We start from the raw sequence: 11734 nt of genomic DNA, 5'->3' as shown, positions 1-11734 counted from the left end.
AGGCCGGAGGTGCCATTCAGCGTGTACACCCCTTTAACAACACCTTGTCAAAAGCCATTTGGAAATCCTAATAGTTTATGCCTACTGTCTCAAAACCCTCTGCTTTCTACATTATCTCCTACATTCTCTCTCTCTTTTTTCCCACCACATTTGTCAAACAAGATTTACCCTTTACGAAACCACAATGGCTAGTTTTTGTCAGTTCATATTTCTCCAGATGTTTTGTGATCTCATTCCTTCTTAATGTCTCTCAGATCTGCCTACCTCTGAGGTTAGGCTGGACGGTCTATAATTTCTCATTCCCTGCCACTCTAAATGGGTCCCTGGCTAAGCAACAGCCCTCTTCAGTGAGGTCAGCCAGAGAAAGTCATACATATCGTAAACATGCCTTGAGCTATTCAGCAATAACATTCAGTAGAGTTTGCTTTAGTTCAGAGGCCAAGGGGATTTGGCAGAAAAAAATACACAAAAGGCTGTTCTATTGGAGTAAGCTTGACAAAGTCAACTACTAAAGAAAACTAGAGCCAGACTTTGGCATCTAGAAAGGGAATAAAAGATATTCTCCCCATCCAGTTCTTTGAGGTGCCCAGAATAAGAAAATAGATATTACATGTGGTTGCCTGTGCTTTCATTAGGATTTCACTCTTCCCATGATTAAACCTCAGTGTCAAAACCAAGTTCAGAGGCTGGGAAGAAGTAGAGAAGAGAGGGAGCAATAAAGAGAGGTTGGTTAATGGACACAAAAATACAGTTTATAGGAGTAAGTTCTAGTGTTTGATAGCAGAGAAGAGTGATTGTAGTTCACAAAAATTTGTTGTGTATTTTAAAGTATCTAGAAAAGAAGATCTGCAATGTTCCCAAGACAAAGAAATAATAAATGTTTGAAGAAACAGATATCCTAATTACACATTAGATGTATGTATCAAAATATCACGTGAGCCCATAAATACGTACAATTATTATGTATCAGTTAAAAATCATTTTTAGGAGCCCAAGGTGAGCAATGACCTGACCCAGAAGTATGGGTTTACCTGCTAGAAGCACAAGTTGCCCTAGTCTCTGTGAATGGATCTGCCCCATCCATACAGACTCTGATGGAAGTGTACAAAATTCAGGGGCGAGGGTATATAAGGAACAGGCAGTCCGTAGGGCTGTGCCATCATTTCACTCCTGCTCACTGTTTCCCATTTTCATCTTCTTACCTCTGAGACATGAACCCAGCCTGACAATACCCTGTGGCTCCCAAAATTTGAATCAGATCTCTTTGCTCTTACGAACTTCACCTTCTAACCCTACATGACACTATTGTAGCTAAAGGGCCCTCTTACTTTCCAATTCAACCCCAGAGAGCAAGGCCAGCCAGGCCAGCCCCACCCAGTCTTTTTTACAGAATTGGAGGAGTGGGAAAATCAGTTACCAGAAGTTCAAATATAAGATATCAGGGATGAAAGGAAATGTACATCCCTAAGTGGACCCAACTCCAGAAGATTGCATCAGGTCCAAACCTGAGAGCCTGTGCAGTGTCAAAGGGCATCAGTGAAAATAGCTGGAAGTCTGCTTCAGGGAAGTAATCTAGTGTAAAGGAAACCCTAAGAGATTGGATATCAAGGCTGGAAAACCAATCTCAGGTATACGGTGGCAGTAAGGTCAGAAAAGAATCATTAGCTGGACTGAGTGCCGACCAAGACAGAGCTGCCAAAATGCGGCTTCTTTTATTTCCCTGATCCACAGCCAGGTGGGTCATTGGGAATACAGAGCAACAGAGAGCAAATTGGAGCAGGCAGGAAATGACCTTCAGTCTTCCTTTGCCTTGTATTCAAATGATTGGAAAGCTCCTTCTTGCTTCAGCTGCATGAAAAAGTTTGAAGTAAAAGGGTTTTCTGCCGTGCTTGCTCCAAAGTGTTCAAGGATGAGTAACTCCACCTTCTGAGCCCTGGCCAAAACCAAACCAGTGAGGAGGTGGTCCTGGGGGATGGGGGGTGAATAGGGAGCAGAATGGGGGCCTGTGGACCAGTAGCCCCTTCACTATTTTGAATGTTATCCTCAGCATTCTCAGCTTTCTCTTTAAAGAAGAAAGCATTTCCTTCCGAGATGCCGATCAGTGTGGAAAGAATGTGGGATGAAGATTCTCTGTCAGGGGAGCATGTGAAATAAGTGACTTCACCCAGGGAGACAAAGAGTTTGTCTCTAGTCATTAGCATTCTGGTTCTACAAGCACCTCATGGTGTTGCAAGCTGGCTGGCCGGGCCCTGGATTGAAAGTATAGCCCAGGGCCATGAAAAATATGTTGACTGATTCACACTAAAATTGAATCTACAGACAAACTCTGGCCCACACCACTAAGCAACAATAATTAAAGATGGCTTTTAAATACATACCCCCCATACCACCAACTTGACCTGTAATGGAGTGCCAGTGTCTTCTGCTTCTAAGGAGTGACTTGGACATTAACAAAAATCAAGTTGTTTATGGTCAGCAGCCAACAGAAGGGAGCGATTATTAGAACAAAGCCTGGCAGTACCAATCAAAACCATACTTCTCTAGTCAAGAGTTAGGTTTTATTACATAATGGAAATGAGCCATGTTCAGCTTATTAACAGCCCAGGACAGAGCTACAACATATCACCCCAAAGCAGGAGACAGACAAGCAGAAATGGCCTGGGACAAATCATGCCTCTTTCCAGGACTCTGTCCTGACAAGGAGAAGATGACACACGTATGGGGGTGCTTTTCCAGGTGCCTGAGCTGCCAGCCTTTCTTCCAGAATCTTCTCAGAACTTAGCTATTCTGGGAGCCTTTGCTTTAAACCCGGCTGGAAGGCAAAGTTACTCCAACCAAGTCATCCAGAGTGACATGGGAAAGACAGATGAGGGCTTCTCTTCTCATTCCTCTCACAGAAAACATTTTTCACACAACCCTTCAATGACATAATCCAGAAAATGCTAAGTGAAAGAAAAAAGATATTAACAGGCTTTTTTGAATGTAATGATAAGGAGGAAATAAAACACCAAATTTGGAATAGGATAAATCTGGCTTCGAAGCATGGTATTCAATGTGGTTTTGAGCAAATGACTTCACTTTAAGGCTGCTGTTTCTCCTCTTCTCCCCAGACCTTCCTCTATTCCTTCTCTTTCAATAAGAACATTTTAGTGAACACCTTCTCTCTACTGGGTTCATGTGTATAATGAGGAAAATAGTAACATCTGAAAGCACTGTTATAAGAATTCAATTAGGAACTATACATAAAGCATGCCTAGCAGAGGGGGCATTTTGGGAATGGAAATTCCCAAACTACTTTGTATAATAACAAAACCTCAGTTAGCTGAAGTGAATATTCAAGGAGTTCAGGAAAGAGCTTAATTCATATTAGCCCTAGGTGGTCAGACATCTTTCTCTTTACATAGGTAATTTGAATATCCTTCCCATAAATGAATGTTTTCTCTATCTGGGAGAGAAAGAGGAAGCTAAAAGGGCTGAGTCTTCATAGGCTGGCAAAAGAGCAGGGACTTAGGCCATGGATTGCTGTTTGGGAAGCTGTCCTTTTGTATTCAAAATCCTACTGGTAGAGAAGAGTCCTCCAAATCAGAGTTGAGAATTCCAGAATTGATGATTTCTTTATAATCACCAGCCACCAGACTCTAAAGACTCCTTTAGAAATTACTTGAATCAGCTGAATTTCCAGCAGTGAGAAAGTCATAAATAATATTCAGAGCTAGAAAGAACTTCAGGGATAACTGAAGGGATCTAGAAAACTAGATATTTGGTAGATAAAGAGACTGAGAACAAAAGAGGTGTGAGGACTAGTTCAGTGTCTCACAGCTAGTTACTGAAAGAACAAGAACTAGAAAGAAGGTTTTAGGACACCCAGGTTCCATTATGTCCTGTGACTTTATTTCCTTAGGAAAACACACACACACACACACACACACACACACACACACACACCCCTCTGGGCTTCCTCATGAAAGAAGGAGAGATTGGTACAGCAGAAAGGGCATGGGTCTAAACAATTCAGCCTATGGAATTCAAGCCCAACTCTGGCCAGCAGGATGAGTGACTTGGTGCACATAATATCACCCATGTGCACAACTGTGGTCAGGAGTCCCTTGTGCAGCCGCCGAGAGCTCTGGATCCCTTCCCTACTCCAGATATTATAGGCATGTGACACTCCCCAAAAGAGCAATAGAACACCCAGGGTGTGCTTGGCTAACAGACTCACTTGGAGTTCTTCCCTCACTCTGTCCAAATAAAGGCAACTGCTCTCTGACCATCTTTTGTCAATAGCATTTTTGTGCTATCATCCCCGGGGTCACTGGTTGTTTGTTCTTGGACTGGATTCTGGGAAGCTTTTTTACTGCCACACTGAGCCTTTGCAATGACAGAATGCTTAGAAGAGGGGGAAAAAAAAAGGCGGGTGAGGAAAATTGCAATATTAAGCTGGTAGATGCCAAATTGTATAATGGCAAAACTGCAAAAAGAGAATTGTGGTTTCCTTTGGCTCCAAAACCCCCTGTTACTAAGGTAGAACAGAGCAGGTCAAAAGCTCAAATCTTTGTAGGCTAAAGCAAGAGTGAGTCTTTAAATGTAAAATCCTCTTTCTTGGCATAAATTCAACTCAACCAATATGCATTGAGTGTCTACCCTAAACTGATAAAGGCGGGGATGCCCTATCCCTGCCTTCAAGGAGATTATGGACTGGTGAGATTGAGGGTAGGTGAAAACAGCATAGGAATCTACTAATTATAATACTGAGCAGAACATAAATTATCAATTTATTTCATTTGTGGGCTCTTTTATTCTACAGACATTTATTGGAGTATCTGCTATGTGTCAAGCACTGAGCATTTTTTTTTTTTGAAACAGAGTCTTGCTCTGTCACCAGGTTGGAGTGCAATGGTGCCATCTCAGCTCACTGCAACCTCTGACTCCCTGGTTCAAGTGATTCTCCTGTCTCAGACTTCTGAGTAGCTGGAATTATAGGCATGCAGCACCATGCCCAGCTAATTTTTGTATTTTTAATAGAGATGGTGTTTCACTATGTTGGCCAGGATGGTCTCGATCTCCTGACATTGTGGTTTGCCTCCCTGGGCCTCCGAAAGTGCTAGGATTACAGGCATGAGCCACCGTGCCTGGCCAAGCACTGAGAATTTAAAGAATAAATAAGCCAGGATCTGAGCCTTCTAGGAATTCATGGTCCTAGAAATATGGAAGTGTCTATGCCATGGAAATACAGGTATGTCTATGCCATGAGACAGAGTCATATGTGTTCAGAGAAAGAACGACTTTCATTATGAGCTGATGAGACCAGCCCCTAAAGAGAGGTGGCATTTAAGGGAGGGCTTACACATTTCCTGATCCAGACCTGAAATCAGCCATGTTGCCAAGGACATCTAAAGACATATTAATAGAGACAGAGGAAAGGTAATCCAAGTAAAGGAAGAGCATGAACAAAAGCACAGAGGTAGGGAAATAAGAGACAGGGTCATGAAACAACTCATGGGTCCATTTGGCCAGTACATAATAGGGTGAGCAGGGGAGAAGCAAAGCTGCAGCTAGGACTTCAGGTTGGGCCAGACTGAGAAGCACATTTGGAATGACCAGCTGATGGACCTGGTATATCAGAGAGGCCAGAGGAAATGGCTACATGCAAGTGGGACCTGACTAGTTCTGAAGAATCTGGCAGCAAAAACACAGCACATTTGCAGTCTGTAGGAATCAGAAGCCAAGAGGTCAAGTTTGCTATAACATTGAGGTTCAAAGTAAAGAAGAACCCTAGTAGTCAAACAGTGGTCTTGAAGTATATTTTCCACTAAAAGAAACCAACAGTCCTTGGAAAGGTGGCTGGCTTCAAGACCCGAGCAGAAGACAAAGAAGATGAGTCTAGAATATCTTGTTATGTCAGATAACAAGGTTGACTGGTTTTTGTACAAAGAACTCAGAGCCAACTTGGAAAAATGACCACAGGCCAAATGCAGGGAAATTTAAGTATCAAATCAGTACATTAACTGCAGTGGATTGAAATACATCAAATATATTAAATCCACAATTTCACAGTGATGCTAAAAATAAAGACGATGATTGGTCATTCCAGGAAGATGCTAGGAAACCAACTGATAAAGTGAGGGACAGAATCATACATTTATCTTATCTTTCCTATGTGAAATGTACCAGTAAGGACCCAAATGTTAAATGAATAGGACTTTATCTTTATAGAGGTATTCCTGCCAATAAATGAATAAGGAATGATAGAACTAGAATATCACTGTTTTGCTACTCTTTACGAACGAACAGTTCTAAGTACCAATAACTATTAGAAGAGAGACAAGTCCATGTTCTGTGCCTCCTATGCCACCATGAGGTAGTCTTGCCAAAAAAAAAATTTAATCTACAGATCAAATCTATAGGTCGACCAACCAATTTACATGAAATACAATGGACAGTAGAATATTTCCACTGAACCACAGGGTTACAATTAGCAAGATTGAGATTTCAGGGGAGTAATCTAAGGACAAAAGACCTGGTTTCTTTAACAAATAAATTAAAAGGGAAAAAAAAGAATGGATGGAGAACATATAGTTTAAGAGACACTTAAAATTATAATCAACTAATCACAAATGTGATTTGATTTGGATCTTGGTCAAAATAAATTGTGAACAATAAAACCATTTATGAGATTTAGATATATGATACTACTAAGAAACCAGTATTTCTTTATTTGAGCTAAAAATAATACATTGCAGTTATGTTTCTTAAAATTTCCTCACCTTTTAAACGTGAGTACGATTTGAGTCAGTATTATATTAATGGGTGGGAATACAGAATTGACTATCATTGAGCCTGTGATGGGTGTGTGGGAGTTCATTAGACCGTCTACTTTCGTATGTGTTTTTAATGTTTCACAATAAATAGTAATGAAATCAAAACAATAATAAAGCAACGAAGGATTGAACAGGGAACTGGGGAGGAAGAGGCAAGGACAAATGCCAGAGACCTATCTGTGTAAGCCTGCAGGGAACCTGTCCTCTGGCAGAGCGCCCAGCCGGGGAGCTGCTCAGGTCCTGACAGCTCTTGGCTGCTTCCCTTCTCTTGCCTTGGCTCAAACTCTCCTTTGTTTGAATTTTCCTCCCTCTGTTTGAAAATCTTTCCACCTTTAACATTCTAATCAAGGTTCACCTCCTCTTTGCAGTCTTTTCTGAGCACTGCCCCTCCGCAAACATAGCTGACCATGCCCTTCCTGGAGCCCCAGCCACACTCACCACACTTCTACACTACCACGTGTAACTCTTCCTAATCTTTAAAGCCAAGGGCTGTGTGGATGCATATTTGTATTCTCCAATCCTAGCACAATGCTTGTCACACAATGGATGTTGAAATAGCTGAATGAAACCAAGAGCCGGTGACGCTGATCCTTGGGTGCCCAGGGCAAGGGTGGAGCCATTCATAAAAGACGCCTGGGAAGTTAAACTGAAAGGTGCATGATGCCTTTGGTTTCAGACACACTAAGTCTAAAACTCAAAGGACTCAAACACAGAAAGGGAAGTTAGAGCCAGATCTACATATTCAGATGTCCCCTTCGCAGAGAAGGTAATTTAAGCCATTTGAAAGGATAAATACTTGATGACAACACTACTGAGGACAGACTTGGGACTAAGGGGACACAGCCAAAGAAAAGCATTTTGAAAACAAGAGAGAAGAGAATGATTCAAATTTACCTCAAAGGGGAGTGTAGGACAGAATTAAACATGAGTACTTAGAGAAAGCAGCTCTGCCAATGGACTAAACTGTGCCAGAAAAAGAGGCGTTTGGTGTCCCAAAGGCTCAGGAAAGTGGGGCGGTGAGTGGCAGCAGGCAGCAAGCTACCAGCCAGACTCAACGGTCAGTGGAGTTGGAAACCGTCAAAAAGAAGCGTAACTGCGACTCTCTTTTCATGAATAGCTGACGACAAAGAGATAAAGAAAGGTAGTAGCGGCATGGGATATCTTTTCCTGACATTGCAAGACAGAGGGGACTATGATGAAAAACACTCCTGGGAGAGACGTGGTAAGAATGGGGAACTTATAACTTCCAACCTCTGAATATCTATGTTCTTTGTTTTGCTTTTGTTTCTGATGGAGTCAGTAAAAGGTTATTATTGGTTCTTAGGGACAGGAACAAAACTAGATAAAAATAAATAAGATTTATGTAGCAATTACGATGTGCTAGGTCATCCTAGGTGTTTTACATCAGCCAGTTGAGTCTTCCCAGCCCCACCCTATGGGCATGGTGCTGGCACTATCATCTCACGTTACAGATGAAGAAACCAAGGCACCAAGAGGTTAAGAAACTTGTGCAAGGCCAGCTTGTGAAAGGCAGAACCCAATGGTCTAGCTTCAATGTCTTTGTTCTTAACCACCACACCCTATGTTCTCTAATGTGAGGTGAGGTCAATTTTATTACAACCATTTATAGAGGAGAAAACCCGTTCAGTGAAGACAAGTCACTTGCCAAGCAGTCACAGGCAGAGCCAAGATTCAAATCGACATCTTCTTGTGCCAAACCCAAGGTATTTTTCATCACCTTTGCTAGTTCTTCTTGGTAAAGGAGACAAAGGTATTATCCACAAAGCGTGAGAGAAGGTTCTTGGGGAACTGGGCACCTATATTTAAAATATTTTTTAAAACAAAAAAGCTTGAAACAGCTTTTGTGAGTAATACGATAATGAATCGAGAATAGGTACAAGTTTGATGTATATGTTATAACCAAAATGCAAATTCCAACAGAAATAAATATTAATAAATATTTGCTGAATAAATGAATGAATGAAACTGATAGAGACAGCTCCTCCATTGGCTCCCAGAAAAATCACCTAAAATAAGCTCTATTAATAGACATGGTAGTTAGCATTTGTTGAAGGTTTTTATGTTCCCAGCACTGTGCCAAGCATGTTACGTGCATAATCTCATTTAATCTTTGTGACAATGCTATTAAGTACAATACTATTATTATCACACCAATTTTACAGACATGACATATATACCTAATGGTATATATAAGGAAACATGGCAAGCAAATTGTTGACAGTTTCAGGCCCTACTTTGGCAGGCTCCAGAGGTTGTATTCTTAATCACTAAAGATGCCAGTCATTGTTTGCCCTGCCCACAGAGCTTCTAGGAGACTTGGCCCCAGCCTTAAATGTCCATGTCACAGGGTTCTTATTGCCTAATCCCAGCCCCTAAAAATAACTGATGGCTTGGAGGTGGGCATTCGACCCACCGTTTTCTACTAGAGGCTGATCTCCTATGACTGGACACGAAAATGTAAGCTGAAACAATTAGAGTTCTCTTGTGGGAAATTAGATGTGAGTAACTGAGATACTTAGCAGGAAGGAGAAATAAAGTTATATGAGCACGAGTTGGACTGAGCGGGGAGCCCTTGTAGGACTACGTACAAGCCAACTGATGAAACAAAGAGAGCAAGTCTATGGAGTAAAACCAGACGAGGATGGAAGAGACGTGCAAAAAGTAGCAGCGATGCCACGAAGAAAAGACCAAACAGTCCCTCCAGGGGTCCATAAAAAAGAAGATTTGGCGTCTTATAGTCTTCCAGTTCTAGTTGCAAAGGTCTCGGTGTTGTTCAGTTCATTTCTCTGACAACTAGCCTTCAAGATGTTACCCATGATTCCCCTACCCTTATGGAGCCTCTGCCCACAGGGCTGGTATGAATGATAAGTAGAATATGGCAGGAGCGATGGTATGCTACGTTAGGGATTAGGTTATAGAAGACTGCTGGATTGTAAGACTAGGCTTAGGTTACAAAAGACTGTGGCTTCTGTCCTGAGTTGTCTCTTTTGAATTACTCACTCGGGCAGGCAAGCGTCCATGTCTTGAGGACACTCAGGTGGTCTATGGAGAAGTTCACCTGGAGAAAAAGAATTTTCAGCCAACAGTCAGCAAGGAACTAAAGCCTTCCAACAACCCCGTGAGTGGGTTTAGAAGCAAATCCTGCCAGTGGAGCCTGGAGATGATTGCTTGACAGCAACTTCATGAGAAAGCTCAAGCCAGAACTACCCAGTTAAGCTGCTCTTAGATGTCTGAACCACAGAAACTGTAAGATAATAAATGTTTATTGTTTTTAAATTACTAAGTTTTGAGGTAATTTGTTACACAGCATTAGACAACTAATATACTTTTCTCAGCTCCTGGGAGATCTCTGCTTCATTCAGTGCCCCATAAGCTTCCTTTCAAAAAGCATCCACTTTCTTAGAACAAGTTTTAATATGCCTTTGTTTCTTCCGGTTGAAAGGACCAGACCTGAACCCATGCCGCTACACTCAATCCTTAGGGCTAACACTCCCTGGAACCCAGACAACTCACCTGAATCCCCAACCCTGTTTTCATCCCATCTGTTCTGCTCAAGTCATTGCCTAGATTCATTTTCTACTTTGTATCTGCATCCACCAGGCTCCAGGCCATTCACCTAACTTTAAGCTACTGACAGGCTGTGCGCTTGACTCTTACTCCCCTAAGCTGACTGTCCAGACACTTCCCTGGCCAGCTGGGATCCAATGCTTCCCTAACCCTCCAGTCTCATTTTTGAATCTCACAGGACTAACTTCAAATGTGTCACCATCTCCACCGTTATTAAAGTCTCAGCCATAAGAACTACTTATACTTTTGTTCTTCACATTGATTTAAGCCTGCCTTGTAGCAAGAACTGATAACACTTTGTCCAACGGTAAATATGCCACTAAAATTCACTGGCATATTCACCATTGGACAAATCATTAGCAGTACTTGTATAAGGCAGGCTTTGTGCTAGTTGTTGGAGATACAGAGATGAAATAAGATAGATACAACCCTGCTCATCAAGAAAGTTTCAGTCTAGTTGGGGAAACAGACATGTAAGTAAATAATAATTTAACGTGACAACTGCTACCATACAGATATGTGCACAGTGATAAGTGGATACAAAGGAGGTAGCAATTAATTCCACCTGGAGAAGTCAAGGAAAATTTCCATAGAGGTGGTGACATTAGGAGGTTTTAGGAAAACTATCAAGGAATTCTCTAATTAAAGAACAGAAGAAGGGTTCCAGGCAAAGGAAGACAAATTTTGCATTAAATGAAAACAGAAAACTCCTTAGAGTTTACAATGGTTCGTTACTCAGAAAGTAGCCATTTCATACACGGATTACTTTGACCAAGTAATTCTAAGAAGCTACTTTATAGATACTCTCCACCTAAACAGCACTTTATCTTTTTGTTTGTTTTATTTTGTTTGAGACAGAGTCTCACTCTGTCACCCAGGCTGGAGTGTAGTGGCATGATCCTGGCTCACTGCAACCTCTGCCTCCCAAGTTCAATCAATTCTTATGGCTCAGCCTCGCAAGCAGCTGGAATTACAGGCATGTGCCACTATGCCCAGCTAATTTTTTGTATTTTTAGTAGAGATGCAGTTTCACCATGTTGCCCAGGCTGGTCTTAAACTCCTGAGCTTAGGTGACCTGCCCGCCTTGGCCTCCCAAAGTGCTGGGATTACAGGAATGAGCCACCACACCCAGCCTAAAAATTTATCTTATGGATAAATTTACATGAAGACAAATATACATGGAGACATAAATGTATAGATATCATTGTAACTTGTTTTCAATAGAGAAAGGAAAGACACAACCAAAGTCCCCATGATTAGTGGATCTGTAAAAACAGATTATGTACATTCATACAATGGAATTTAGGCAATTGCTGACAGAATAAAGC

General features: G+C 41.6%; 1 long non-coding RNA gene across 1 annotated transcript; it reads left to right on the top strand.

Annotated features, from left to right (window-relative positions):
- Window positions 1–7485: 7485 nt before the first annotated feature.
- LOC105728192 (uncharacterized) lies at window positions 7486–10115 on the top strand. The gene is made up of 2 exons (XR_001109962.3): window positions 7486–8040; window positions 9848–10115. It is a non-coding gene; the product is annotated as an uncharacterized LOC105728192 (long non-coding RNA).
- The last annotated feature ends 1619 nt before the right edge of the window (window positions 10116–11734 follow it).

The sequence above is a fragment of the Aotus nancymaae genome, unplaced genomic scaffold, assembly GCF_030222135.1.
Source record: "Aotus nancymaae isolate 86718 unplaced genomic scaffold, 86718_ANA_hifiasm-v0.15.2.pri h1tg000029l, whole genome shotgun sequence".
NCBI classification, from domain to species: domain Eukaryota; kingdom Metazoa; phylum Chordata; class Mammalia; order Primates; family Aotidae; genus Aotus; species Aotus nancymaae.
Note: the sequence above shows the minus strand (reverse complement) of the source record. Positions and strands in the feature narration are given on the sequence as shown.